Below are 12,390 nucleotides of genomic sequence, written 5' to 3' on the forward strand. Positions count from 1 at the left end.
GGGTCGTTCAACCCCCAAAGGGGTCGCGACCCACAGGTTGAGAACCGCTGCCCTAGACGATTTGGCCTCTAAACAGAGTGTGCATCATCTGGATTTCAGGTTTAATGGAAGTTAGTTCCCTTGAGTCAGCAATATGGGAATGATAACTGGCCAGCCAAAGAATGAAAACAATGGATTATCCCTTAAAAATGAATTGTATCACTAATTATTATGAATAGCCCAAATTATGACAGATTCACATGTAAGTATGCCAAGAAAAGTAGCTGTGAGCTATAATACACACAACCATTTATTACCCAAGAGAATTTAGGTGCTAATGTGGATGGTATTGCATATATGAAATTGTGACACCCACAAAGGATTACAAGATATAAAGCCAAATAAAACATAATAAAACAGAGGGAAATGATTTTGATTATGCAACATTTATACATGGCATTTCATTTTACATTTTCAAATTGCTTTTCAGCCATTGGTTTATTCTTCTCAGCACACCTGGGGAGTACATCCATGCTGTTATCCTCTGTTTACAGCTGAGTCGACTGAGATTGAAAGAGGCAAAGTGTTTCGTCCAAGAGCATAACAGGGCAGGGTGAGAAATTGTGCGTTCATTCAATCAGGAGTCTATTCGGCACCTACTCTTGGCAAGGCACCGCGTTTTATAGTGCACAGACATGGGTTCTGTCTCTGTGGCCTCTGCTTTGCAGGAGGTTGCAGTCTGTTGAGGCAATGAGTGGTTAGTGGGTTATATCTCCAGCAGTGCTCTAGACAGCAAGGACCAGGGTTTAGGGGAGGAAAAGGTGAGATTTCCCAAGATTCCAGGAGATAATGGAATTTGAGGCCTTTGACAGATGAGTAGAATTTTGGCAAATGGAAGCTGAAGGTGGTGGCACAGAGACATAAAGGTGGGCAAATTCAATGTATTAGAGAATGTTTGACTACAGCAGAGCAATTGTGGAAAAAGGCGTGGACAGTAGAAAGGAGCAGAGTTTCTAGGACCCTGAATACCCAGCTAAATATACAGATTTTAACCTGTGGGCAATGGGTACTGGACTCATCTCAGATTTCTCCCACTCACTCATTATTCTAACATGTACCAAGGGTTATGCATCATCTCTAGGTGTTTTCCCATATGTTCGTTTTTCTAACATTCAGAGCATTCCAATGAGATACATATTATTATCCCTTCGTAAGTGAATGAAAAAAAACTTAGATATTCAGAATTGCCCAGGATCATGTAGCTAATAACTGATAGATGTAGAATTTGAAGGAGACTCTTGACTTCCTCATGGATACTTATGGGAAGAATAAGGGCAGATTCTGGACAGTGTATTCAGGATGCCCATCTAATAAATGCCCCTCACCCTAACTCAATGTCTTTCCAGAAATAAAAAGTAAATGAGAAATAAAGTTAATTTCTTAACATGGGAATTATTTTATGTCTAAAGTTGTCAGCTCCAGGTCAAAAAGAAAGACAAAGAGTGTCTTCCCCTGTTTCCTCCATGCAATTAACAATAATTATCTGCATTTTGATAATTTCAGTTTTGTGAGCATTAAAATTTTTAGGTTTCAATTATCATTGGCATATAATATTATATTAGTTTTAGGTGTACAATATAGTGATTAGACATTTATATAACTTACTAGAGGCCCAGTGTACAAAAATTTGTGCACTCGGGGGGGGGGGGGAGGGTCCCTCAGCCCCGCCTGTGCCCTCTCGCAGTCTGGGACCCCTTGGGAGATAACGACCTGCTGGCTTAGGCCTGCTCCCGGGTGGCAGAGGGCAGGCCTAATCCCTAGGTGCAGCCCCTGGTTGGGCTCAGAGCAGGGCCGATTGGGGAGTTGGGGCGCCACCCCCTGCCATGCACAGAGCAGGGCGGATTGGGAGGTTGTGATGCCACCCTCAGTCACGCTCAGGGTAGGGCCGATTGGGGGGTTGGGGCACTGCCCCCCGTCACACTCAAGGCAGGACCGATGGGGAGGTTGTGGCGCCACCCCCTGTCACACACAGAGCAGGGCCAATCAGGGGGTTGGGGCACTGCCCCCTGTCACGCACAGAGCAGGGCCCATCAGGGGGTTGAGGAGCTCCCCCCGTCACTCACAGAGTAGGGCCGATAGGGGAGTTGGGGCACTGCCCCCTGTCACACACAGAGCAGGGCGGATCAGGGGGTTGGGCGCCGCCCTCTATCACCCACAGAGCAGGGCCGATGGGGAGGTTATGGCTCTACCCCATCACACACAGAGCAGGGCCCGTGGAGGGGGGGGGGTTGGGGCGCCACCCTCTATCACCCACAGAGCAGGACCGATCAGGGGGTTGGGGTGCCGCCACTCTCACACTCAGGGCAAGGCCGATAGGTTATGGCTCTGCCCTGTCACACACAGAGCAGGGCCCGTGGGGTGGGGTGGGGGGGCGGGGTTGGGGTGCCGCACCCTGTCACACACAGAGCCGCAGGGCGATCAGGGGGTTGGGGAGCTCCCCCTATCAGGCACAGAGCAGGGCTGATCAGGGGGTTGGGGCGCCTTCCCCTGTCAGGAACAGAGCAGGGCCAATAGGGAGGTTGTGGCCCGGCCCCCTGTCACACACAGAGCCACAGGGCGATCAGGGGATTTGGGCGCTGCCCCCTGTCACACTGATCCCGGTGCCAGGAGGCCTCGTGGCTCCGCTGATCCCGGTGCTGGGAGGCATATTACCCTTTTACTATATAGAATAGAGGCCTGGTGCATGGGTGGGGGCTGGCTGGTTTGCCCTGAAGGGTGTCCTGGATCAGGGTGAGGGGATGATGGCTGTTTGCAGCTGGTCACACACCCTTCAGGGTGGGGGTCCCCACTGGGGTGCCTGGCCAGTCTGGGTGAGGGGCTGAGGGCTGTTTTCAGGCTGGGACTGAAGCTCACAACTGCTCCTTTTTTTATTTTTTTTTATTTTTATTCTGGGCCAGTTTTAGCTCTGGCTCCAGTGCTGAGGCCTCAGCTGCTGAAAGCAGGTATCTGGTTTGTTTAGGTTCTATAATCAAAACTCTGTATCAACTCCAGCTCTGAGATCCCAGCCGGCTGAAAGCTGGTTTCTGGGGTTTTGTTTAGCTTCTATATTTGTTACAATGTTTTAAACTATAAGCTCAGAGGCCAGCAAGGCAGGCGGGGAACGTTGCAGTCCTCCGTCACTAAAGCAAGCAAGCCACATGTTCAGTTTAAGCTGCCTGGCTGCCGGCCACCATCTTGGCTGGCAGTTAATTTGCATGTCGCCCTGATTAGCCAATGGGAAGGGTAGCGGTCGTACACCAATTACCATGTTTCTCTTTTATTAGATAGGATGAGTGATCACCCTAAGTTTAGTACCCATCTGACACCATACAAGTTATATTCCCTCTGCTGTACTTTATATCCTCATGACGATTTTTATAACTAGCAATTTGTACATCTTAAGCCCTTCTTCTTTTTCACCCTTCCCCTCCCATCTGGCAACCATCAATTTGTTCTCTGTATCTATGAGTTTCTGCTTTATTTGTTTACTTTTTTTTGTAGATTCCACATATAAGTGAAATTATATGGTATTTGTCTTTATTTGTCTGACTTATTTCACTTAATATAATACTCTAGGTCCATCCATAATGTCGCAAATGGCAATATTTCATCCTTTTCATGTCTGAGTAATATTCCATTGTATACATGTAACACATCTTCTTTATCTATTCATCTGTTGATGGACACTTAAGTTGTTTCAATATCTTGGATATCGTGAAAAATGTTTCAGGCCCCAGCTGGCTTTGCTCAGTGGATAGAGTGTCGGCCTGCGGACTCAAGGGTCCCGGGTTTGATTCCGGTCAAGGGCACATGCCTGGTTTGCAGGCTGGATGCCCAGCAGGGGGCATGCAGGAGGCAGCCGGTCAATGATTCTCTCTCAGCATTGATGTTTCTATCTCTCTCTCCCTTTCCTTTCTTCTATGAAATCAATTTAAAAAATATTAAAAAAATGTTTCAGTGAACAAGGTGGGGGGGGGGGGAAGAAGGCATATATCTTTTCAAATTAGTGTTTTGAATTTCTTTGGGTAAATGCCCCAAAGTGGGATTAATAGGTCATATGGTAGTTGTTTTGAATTTTTTGAGGAAGATCTATACCGTCTTCCATAGTGACTCCACCAATTTGAAATCCCACTAACAGTGAGGTAGCGTTCCCTTTCTCTACCTCTTCATCAACACTTATTGTTTGTTGATTTATTGATGATAGTCATTCTGACAGATGTAAGGTGGTATATCTCATTGTGACTTTCATTTGCATTTCCCTGATGACTAGTGATGTGGAGCAACTTTTCATATATCTATTGGCCATCTGTATGTGCTCTTTGGAGAAATGTTTGTTCAGGTCCTCTGCCCATTTTTAAATTGGCCCCCTTTTTTTAGGTTAAGATGTATGAATTCCTTATGTATTTTTTATATTAACCCATTATCAGATATATCATTGGTGAATATCTTCTCCTAATCAGCAGGTTGTCTTTTCGTTTTGTTGATGGCTTTCTTCCCTATGCAAAAACTCTTTAGATGTAGTCCCATTTGTTTATTTTTTCCTATTGTTTCCCTTGCATGAAGAGACGTATCAAAAAAAAGGTAATGTCAAAGAGTTGACTGCCTATATTTTCTTAGGAGTTTTATGGTTTGGGGTATTACATTTAAATTTTTAGTTCATTTTGAGTTTATTCTTGTATATGGTATAAGAAAATGATCCAGTTTCATTATTTTGTATGTGTCTGTTCAGTTTTACTAACACCACCTATTGAAGAGACTGTCTTGCCTCATTTGTCATAGATTAATTGTCCATGTAGGTGTGGATTTATTTCTGGGTTCTCTATTCTGTTCTATTGATCTATATGTCTGTTTTTATGCAAGTACCATGTTGTTTTGATTACTATAACCTTATATTACAGGTGGGTATAAGGTAGTGTGATACCTCCAACTTTGTTCTCCTTTCTCAAGATTGCTGTGGTTATTCCGGGTCTTTTGAAATTCCATATAAATTTTAGGATTATTTACCTTAGTTCTGTAAAAAATGCCATTGGTATTTTGACAGGAATTCAATTGAATACGTAGATTGCTTTGGGTAATATGGACATTTTAACAATGTGAGCATTTTTAATACACTCTGATCTCAGATTAGTTTTTCCACTAAACCAGAATCTCTCTTAGTCAATTCAATTCCTAATCCCTTTCCCTTATCATGAAACCTAACTCATTTATGTAAGTGACCTATGAAGTCTCCATCTCAGTTTGAATTTTGCCCACCAAGAAATAGCTTTTTCTCCCCAAGTACAGACTACTAAGTAGTATTTTTACTGTTAATCATTAGGACTAAAATACAAGTGAGAGAAGTATTATTGTTAACCTGCCAAATAATATTTAGAAAGTAAACAAATAACTTCATTTAAAATTTTCTATAAAAAATAAAGAGATGCTCTAAGGAGGTAGGTAGATACTTGGGTGACATAAAAATTAAAATAGTGAAAAATTTAACATCTATTAAATAGGGCACTTCTCTGGTTTTGTAGAAGAGGGGTTTTTTTGTTTTTGTTTTTGTTTTATGCCTATCCAAGATCAGTCAGAGAAATCTTCCTCTAGAGCAAAAAAAATATCTACCACACAAAAAAAAAACCCAAAACAGGCCACTGTCGACCTTCTGCATGAAGATAAATGGGAAACTACCAAAGTGGGGCATTTCAAAATCCTAAATTCAATATACAGCATTCTCCTTGTCTCTCAAACCTCCAGTGTCTTGTTTGGCTTTGCCCAGATTGTATTTTATGTTCCAAATCATAAAGATCCAAGAGTAAATGGTTGAATGTTTCTTCATTGGGTGTTTTTTTCCTTTTAATTTTTAAAAGAGAGTAAAGTTAACATGTAAAGATGCTTAAATTTCATCTAAGATTCTTAAGATACCCTGTGAAAAATATGTAAAACAAGCACTAGACCAGAAAATTGTACCTGATTTCTTCTCTCCCTTAAAATGCCATCTGATTTCAAGGAGAGCATGGGTTGAAATGTGGTGGCCTATGTTTCACAACGGAAAGCAATGGAACTAATTCATTATGTCTTGGCTTTAGATCTGCAGAACAGGGATACTTACCTTGAAATATAGAGAAAACAGGACTTTGAAAGACTCAGAGAGGCCCTAGCCAGTTTGGCTCAGTGGATGGAGTGTTGGCCCGCAGTCTGAGGGTCCCGGGTTCGATTCCAGTCAAGGGCACATACCTCAGTTGCAGGCTTGATCCCACCTTGATAGGGGTGCATGTGGTAGCCAACTAATGTTTCTCTCTTTCTCTCCCCCTCCCTTCTATTTTCTCTAAAAATCAATGGAAAAAATATTCTTGGGTGAAGATTAACAAAAAAATTTTTTTTAATGAGACTCAGAGGAAATTATACAACTTACAGTAACCACTTGCATCTCTCCACAGGAAAAATTCATAATGCATACTTCTGGGGATTTTCCATATTGATGGAAGAAAATGTTTGGGATACCTAAGTGAATCCATTGAAGGTATGTATTAGCATTAATTTTTCCTTATTATTGAAATGAAGCCAATGTGGCTCTTTCTCCCTTTAAGAAGTTCAGCAAAAATGCTGTGACTCTCAAAGATGAGTAAGGTTGAAACATGCTGAAATTAACCTTATTTTAAAAAAACAATAACTATGCATAATAAATAATTTTCCCAACCAATGAGGCTCCCTTATTGAGGCTCTTTTCAGGGGAGCTTCTGAATTCTGGTGGAGGTCTGTAGGATATTGCAGGTAGAAAAACATTATGTGAGAAGTAAAATACATTTCAGCTTGATTTCTGCTGAAGGCCAGTCTAGGAGTCCCCAGGGAACCTGCATGTCCACTGACCAAACCTTAGGAGTCCCTGTGAGGAGGTTGTTGGTCTTCACCTGCCTCAAGAACCCAAGATTATTGAGTTATAGCAATCCTGTAAGCATGTCAAGGAATTCTTAGTAGCCTCCACAGTTAGCACTACAGTATTATTTATAGATGTATGTACTCAATACATATTTGTTTAATAGCACTTAATTGTTAGCATGTCCTGAGGTTAACTAAAGCAGACAGCTGCCCTTGGGAATACAACCCAAACCCTTTGAAGCACAAAGGGGAAAGAGTGTGATCAAGGTCAAGTAGTCCCAGAAAGGTCATGCTTGCTTAGGATGTGTGGCTCAAATCAGCTATGGTGGGTGTGAGGGCATTAATTGTCCTTCAGAGTCACAGAAATCATCAATTGTAAATGAGTTGGAATATGTAATTGGACCTGGCTCTTGAAATTCTGTGGTCCTTTCAAAGCAAAATGGAAAAAAAGGAAAATCCAAGTCTGTTTTCTGACTTTTGTTTCCAAGAAGCTGAAAATATGATGTAAACGAGACCTTGGTTGAGGGTTATCATCCATACAAGACCTGTCACTGGTTCTGAGGTTGGAGGCTCTTCCTTTGCCTTTCCATTCTCATGCACCCCCAACCTGAGATAGGTCTTAAGGTCTCACTTTGACCATATATTCTTTCAGTCATGTGGGGGAGATGGGAAGAGGTTAATAGCCATGTAAAAACTGTCAGCAAACTAGAAAACAACTTCAGGCTTAATATCAACGGTGAGTATGTAGCATGACCTTTAAGACTTGTGTGAACAAGTCTTATGCACAAATGTTTTACAAGAATATTAAAAACAAAATATTTTTCAGAAGAGTGTATTTATAGATATAATGTTTAATTGCACTGTGAGTGATAAATGAGGTTAAACTCCATTTCAGGGCTGCTTTATATATTTATTTGCTGCCATCCATTAGCTCTGTTTTCTTTGTGACTGCAGATTGTGTCTGTTTATTAGTCTTGGTGCAGAGGGGGAATTGCTGTACTTTGGAGCTGGGAAAGGATCTTTCAGATGACGATGAAGGTTGTGGAAAGGCTTGTTTAATAGTTTATTTTGGTATTTGTTTTATTTTAAAAGGCAGTGACGAGGACTTCATACCTTTCTAATAAGCATGGATGTAAATATTTTTGTGTGCTTTACAGTCCTCCATTAATCTCCACAATACCTCTTGAGGATTGGTCAGAATCACCACCTACAGTTTATATTTGAAGAAATTTGAGACATGAAGGGATTATGTGATTGGTACAAGGTCACCCAGCATGCATGCCTAGATAATAAAAGATGACTACAAAACTCTTTCCAAACAAAAAGTGCCTTATATATGTTAGGTAGTATTAGTGGGCATGATCCTAAGATAAGTAAAATACTCTCCAAGAGTAAAGTGCTCAGACATGCTCTATAAAGTTATTTTAACCTCAGGGCAACTTTTGAAATAGGAATTCTTGAACCTGGCTATGCATCAGATGTACCTTTATAGTTTCTGGAACATGTGAGTACCTGGCTGTTTATTCAAGATACACAATCATAATCTGGGAGGTGGGACCTGGGTAATTAGTACCTTGAAAAAGCTCCATGAGGGATTCTGATGCTCAGCCAGGCTTTCGAATCATCACTCTGGACTAGAATAATAACCTCAGTCAAGCCAAGAACAACAAGATACTGTGGAGTTAATCTAAAAGAAAAAGTCTGGTGTTTTGGGGGCTTCTGTCCATTCAGTTCACAATTATTATTAGCCAAGGAGCTGCCTCCATGAAATAATCAACTGTAGTATCCTGTGTGCAGGTCCAGAAACTAGTGCAGAGATTAAAGATTATTTAAGAACCACCAGTGTTGGAATTTTATAATTTATTGGGTAAATTTACTGGGTCCACTCTGATGTTTTTATTCTAAGTACTGGTATGATAATTGAAACAATAAGAACCTACAATACCTGTCCATTCATCCATCCATCTGTAAAACACTTACTGAATACTTGTTATGTGGAGGTTATGGAGTGAAAATGATGGTTTCTGTTCATAAAGAGGTTATAATCAAGTGTTAAACACAGGCCAAACAAACAAATAAAAACCCTGTAATACTATGCCATACTATTAAATGATATTCAAAGTTTATATGAGGCATTATTCATAATTACTAAGAAGCTAAAACAACTTAAATGTTAATCAACTAATAAATGCATAAATAAGATGTGGTATAATCAGACAATGGACTATTATTCAACAATGAAATGGAATCTGGCACTGATACATGCTACAACATGGTTGAACTTTGAAAAAGTTATGCTAAGTGAAAGAATCCAGTCACAAAGAACCATGTATTATATGATTCCATTTATATGAAATATCCTGAATAGGCAAATCTATAGAGATAGATAAAAGATTAGTGGTTGCCTAGGGTTTGGGAGGCGGAGTGGGGAGGGGAACTTGGGGAGGGACTGTTAATGGGCATAGTGTTTTTTTGGGGGATGATTAAAATATTCTAAAATTGTGATAGTTGCACAACTCTGTGACTATTCTAAAAAAATGTACATTTTAAAGGGGTGAATTGTAATATATGGTGCTGTATGAAGTTGGAAGAAAGAGTGATTAATTTTCTAGAGGAAATGGCATTTGAGTTGAGTAAAAAAGGGTGATTTTTGTAGACACCAAAGCCATGCTCAAAGGCATGATGGTGATTTCATTCAAGGGGAAGTTATCTGGAATAGATTGAGTTTAGGATACATGAAGGGTGCAGTAGATGGGAGCTAGATACATGGCTTTTACTGCCAGGCTAAATTCAATAGTTTGGTTTTCATTACTGTAGGTATGGAGAGCCATGATGGTTTGTGAGTGGTCTGATCAGGTGGTGATTCGGAAGGATAATTGGAGGTGGTGATAAGGTAGGTGAGCAGGGAGACCGTCGAGGAGGCTAGGCTTTTTCAGTGTGTAGGCAAGAGATGATGAAGCCCTAAACCAGTGGTTCTCAACCGTCCTAATGCCGTGGCCCTTTAATACAGTTCCTCATGCTGTGGTGACCCCCAACCATAAAATTATTTTCGTTGCTACTTCATAACTGTAATGTTGCTACTATTATGAATCATAATGTAAATATCTGATATGCAGGATATATTTAGGCGACCCCAAAGGGGCCGCGACCCACAGGTTGAGAACCGCTGCCCTAAACTGTGACAACAGCAATGAGTACTGAAACAGGAGGCAGATTTGAGAAAATGTAGTAGACTCATAAAACAGCAGCTAGAGAGCTGAGAAGGCATGAGATATATGCAATATAGTATTTTAGACCACAAAAAGACATGGGGTGTTTTTTGTTGTTATTTAGAATCAATGCAAAAACTATTATTGAAATAACACAGAGCAGCCAAATTGTAGCTATTTAATTACTTGTCAAAAAAGGTTTGAGACTATTAACATTAACAAAGGAATGTATATTGTGCTAAAAGGATTGACTGAAAAGAGAAATACTATCTCACCATTTTGTGAGTTCTTTGGAATCAGACCTAACCTTGTAGGAGATGAAACAGTCATTTAGGGCCTGTTTGAATGACTTAGTATTTACCTCTTGCTCAGACAGCTTCCCTAGAAACATTTCCTTTGGGGTGAACAACTTGATTTACTTCCAGGGCAATACCTCCCATCTCATACCCATGCTGCCTCTTGGCTCAGTCCTCACGGACAGGTGCTCATAAGCTTCTAATAAGAGCACCATGTCTGAAAAGCATAGGGTGAATGTACCACACATTATAACTTTCACTTACAAGCATTATTGTGGGGAAGATCCGAAACCATGGAAGTCTTAAGGATCAGGAAGACCGAGATTGCCTTTTCTCTAAATCATGCAAAGCCACACCTATGTTCTCCATAAGGAGGGTCAGCCAGATGCTGGGCAAAGTTAAAATTTAGAAACCGTTTCTCTCAGTGTATGACAATATGCTTGCTAGGGATCTGTTATGGCCTCCTTTGTGGGTTTTGGAAGGTGTTGCAGTGACACTGCCTGCTGCTAGCAGTTTGGGAACAGCGCCCTTGACAAGTGCCTGTCATGAGTTTAACCAAGCAGGGAACACCATTTAGAACCCCACTTGCTGTGATGTGGCTCTTATCTGTGCCTGTCAGTGAACAATGACTACAACAAACTGTATTCAATCACAGTTGTTAGCAGAGTTCATTACAGCAGTCTGGGGTGGGAGGGATCCCAGTACATGCCTCCAAGGGATTTCTATCACAGGTTGAAACATTGGCTGTGCAGGTAAGCAATGGAAACAGGCCCTTTGGGGGAGCTTTAGACAACAGTTCTACAATTCTGAACATGGATCCATCTTAACTCCACAGTTGGTGAGGGATCAGGTTCAAAAGAGAACCACCAAAGGGAGGAGGAAAGAGATGCTTAAAGCCAGTAGGGTAAATATTCTGGGTCAAAGAGAGAAAAACTGGGTATTATTCCTTGGGCTGTTTTGACTCACTGCATGACCTCATGGAGGTCATTTCCCCTTTCTGAGACTCAATGTTCTGGTCTCAAAAATAAGGATAATACAGGGGTTGGCAAAAGTAGGTTTACAGTTATGAGTACACAAAACACAGTTTATTCTTGTATATTTGTATAATTAGTAATTATTATTTATTTGCTTTACAACTGTAAACCTACTTCTGCCCACTCCTATAATACTGAAAGAATTACAGTATTTATATCATGGGATTTATATCTTGGGATTACTGAAAGAAGAAAATTTTTTTTGGGGGGGGGAGGGGTGAGGAATAGAAAATCCTATATAATTCTATGTAGTTTAACTGTTATTCCCCTTCTCTTGTTCTACATTTTACTTATAAATGATGAGAGGGAACAAAGAAAAAAATCAGAGCTGTTGTAGAATCTCAAACTTCATTTTCTGATGCCTCTGAGTGATTCTATGGTTTGCTTATCTTCAGATTTGCCTCTCCTCCCCAGAGCACCAATTCTGGTATAAACTCACCTCCAGTGTGGGGTGGAGAAGACCCTAGGAATCTGAAGAGGCAGGCCCTGTACCTATCTAGTCTCATATCTTCAGATTACCTGCTACATGCCAGGTCTTGAAGGCCTCCTCTCTCCCCTCCCTGGAACACCAGATTTGGGAGAATATCAGCCTTGAATGAGTCTGAGTCAAACTGGGCTTTATGGGATGCCTCTAGGACAGAACCAAACAGAATTTGCAACGTGTGCGGAACATGTCTTAGTGTGGGTCCCTAACCACATTCTTGTTCATGCTAAAAATCACAACATACTTCTAACCAAGCAAGGCACGTCTATGTATCTGATGGTGCTGTCAGTGATAGAAAATGATCATGTTATGGATTTGACAGGGAGGAAAAAGAAGATTTATTTCCAAAGTTGAAGATTTATCTTTTCCAGATATGCAAAACCAGTCAGAGCATTAAGAAATATCAGCAAAAAGTGATCATGTTTTGTGGGCAGGAGGAACCATTTCTTGACTTCAAAATAATAAGGAAGATTTATAAGGATCCCAAATCC

General features: G+C 41.0%; 1 long non-coding RNA gene across 1 annotated transcript; it reads left to right on the forward strand.

Annotated features, from left to right (window-relative positions):
* Positions 1-6,435: 6,435 nt before the first annotated feature.
* Positions 6,436-9,765, forward strand: LOC118655852. Its single transcript, XR_004967424.1, has 3 exons — positions 6,436-6,520; positions 7,831-7,914; positions 9,694-9,765. It is a non-coding gene; the product is annotated as an uncharacterized LOC118655852 (long non-coding RNA).
* The last annotated feature ends 2,625 nt before the right edge of the window (positions 9,766-12,390 follow it).

This window comes from Myotis myotis, unplaced genomic scaffold, assembly GCF_014108235.1.
Source record: "Myotis myotis isolate mMyoMyo1 unplaced genomic scaffold, mMyoMyo1.p scaffold_m19_p_5, whole genome shotgun sequence".
Lineage (NCBI taxonomy): Eukaryota > Metazoa > Chordata > Mammalia > Chiroptera > Vespertilionidae > Myotis > Myotis myotis.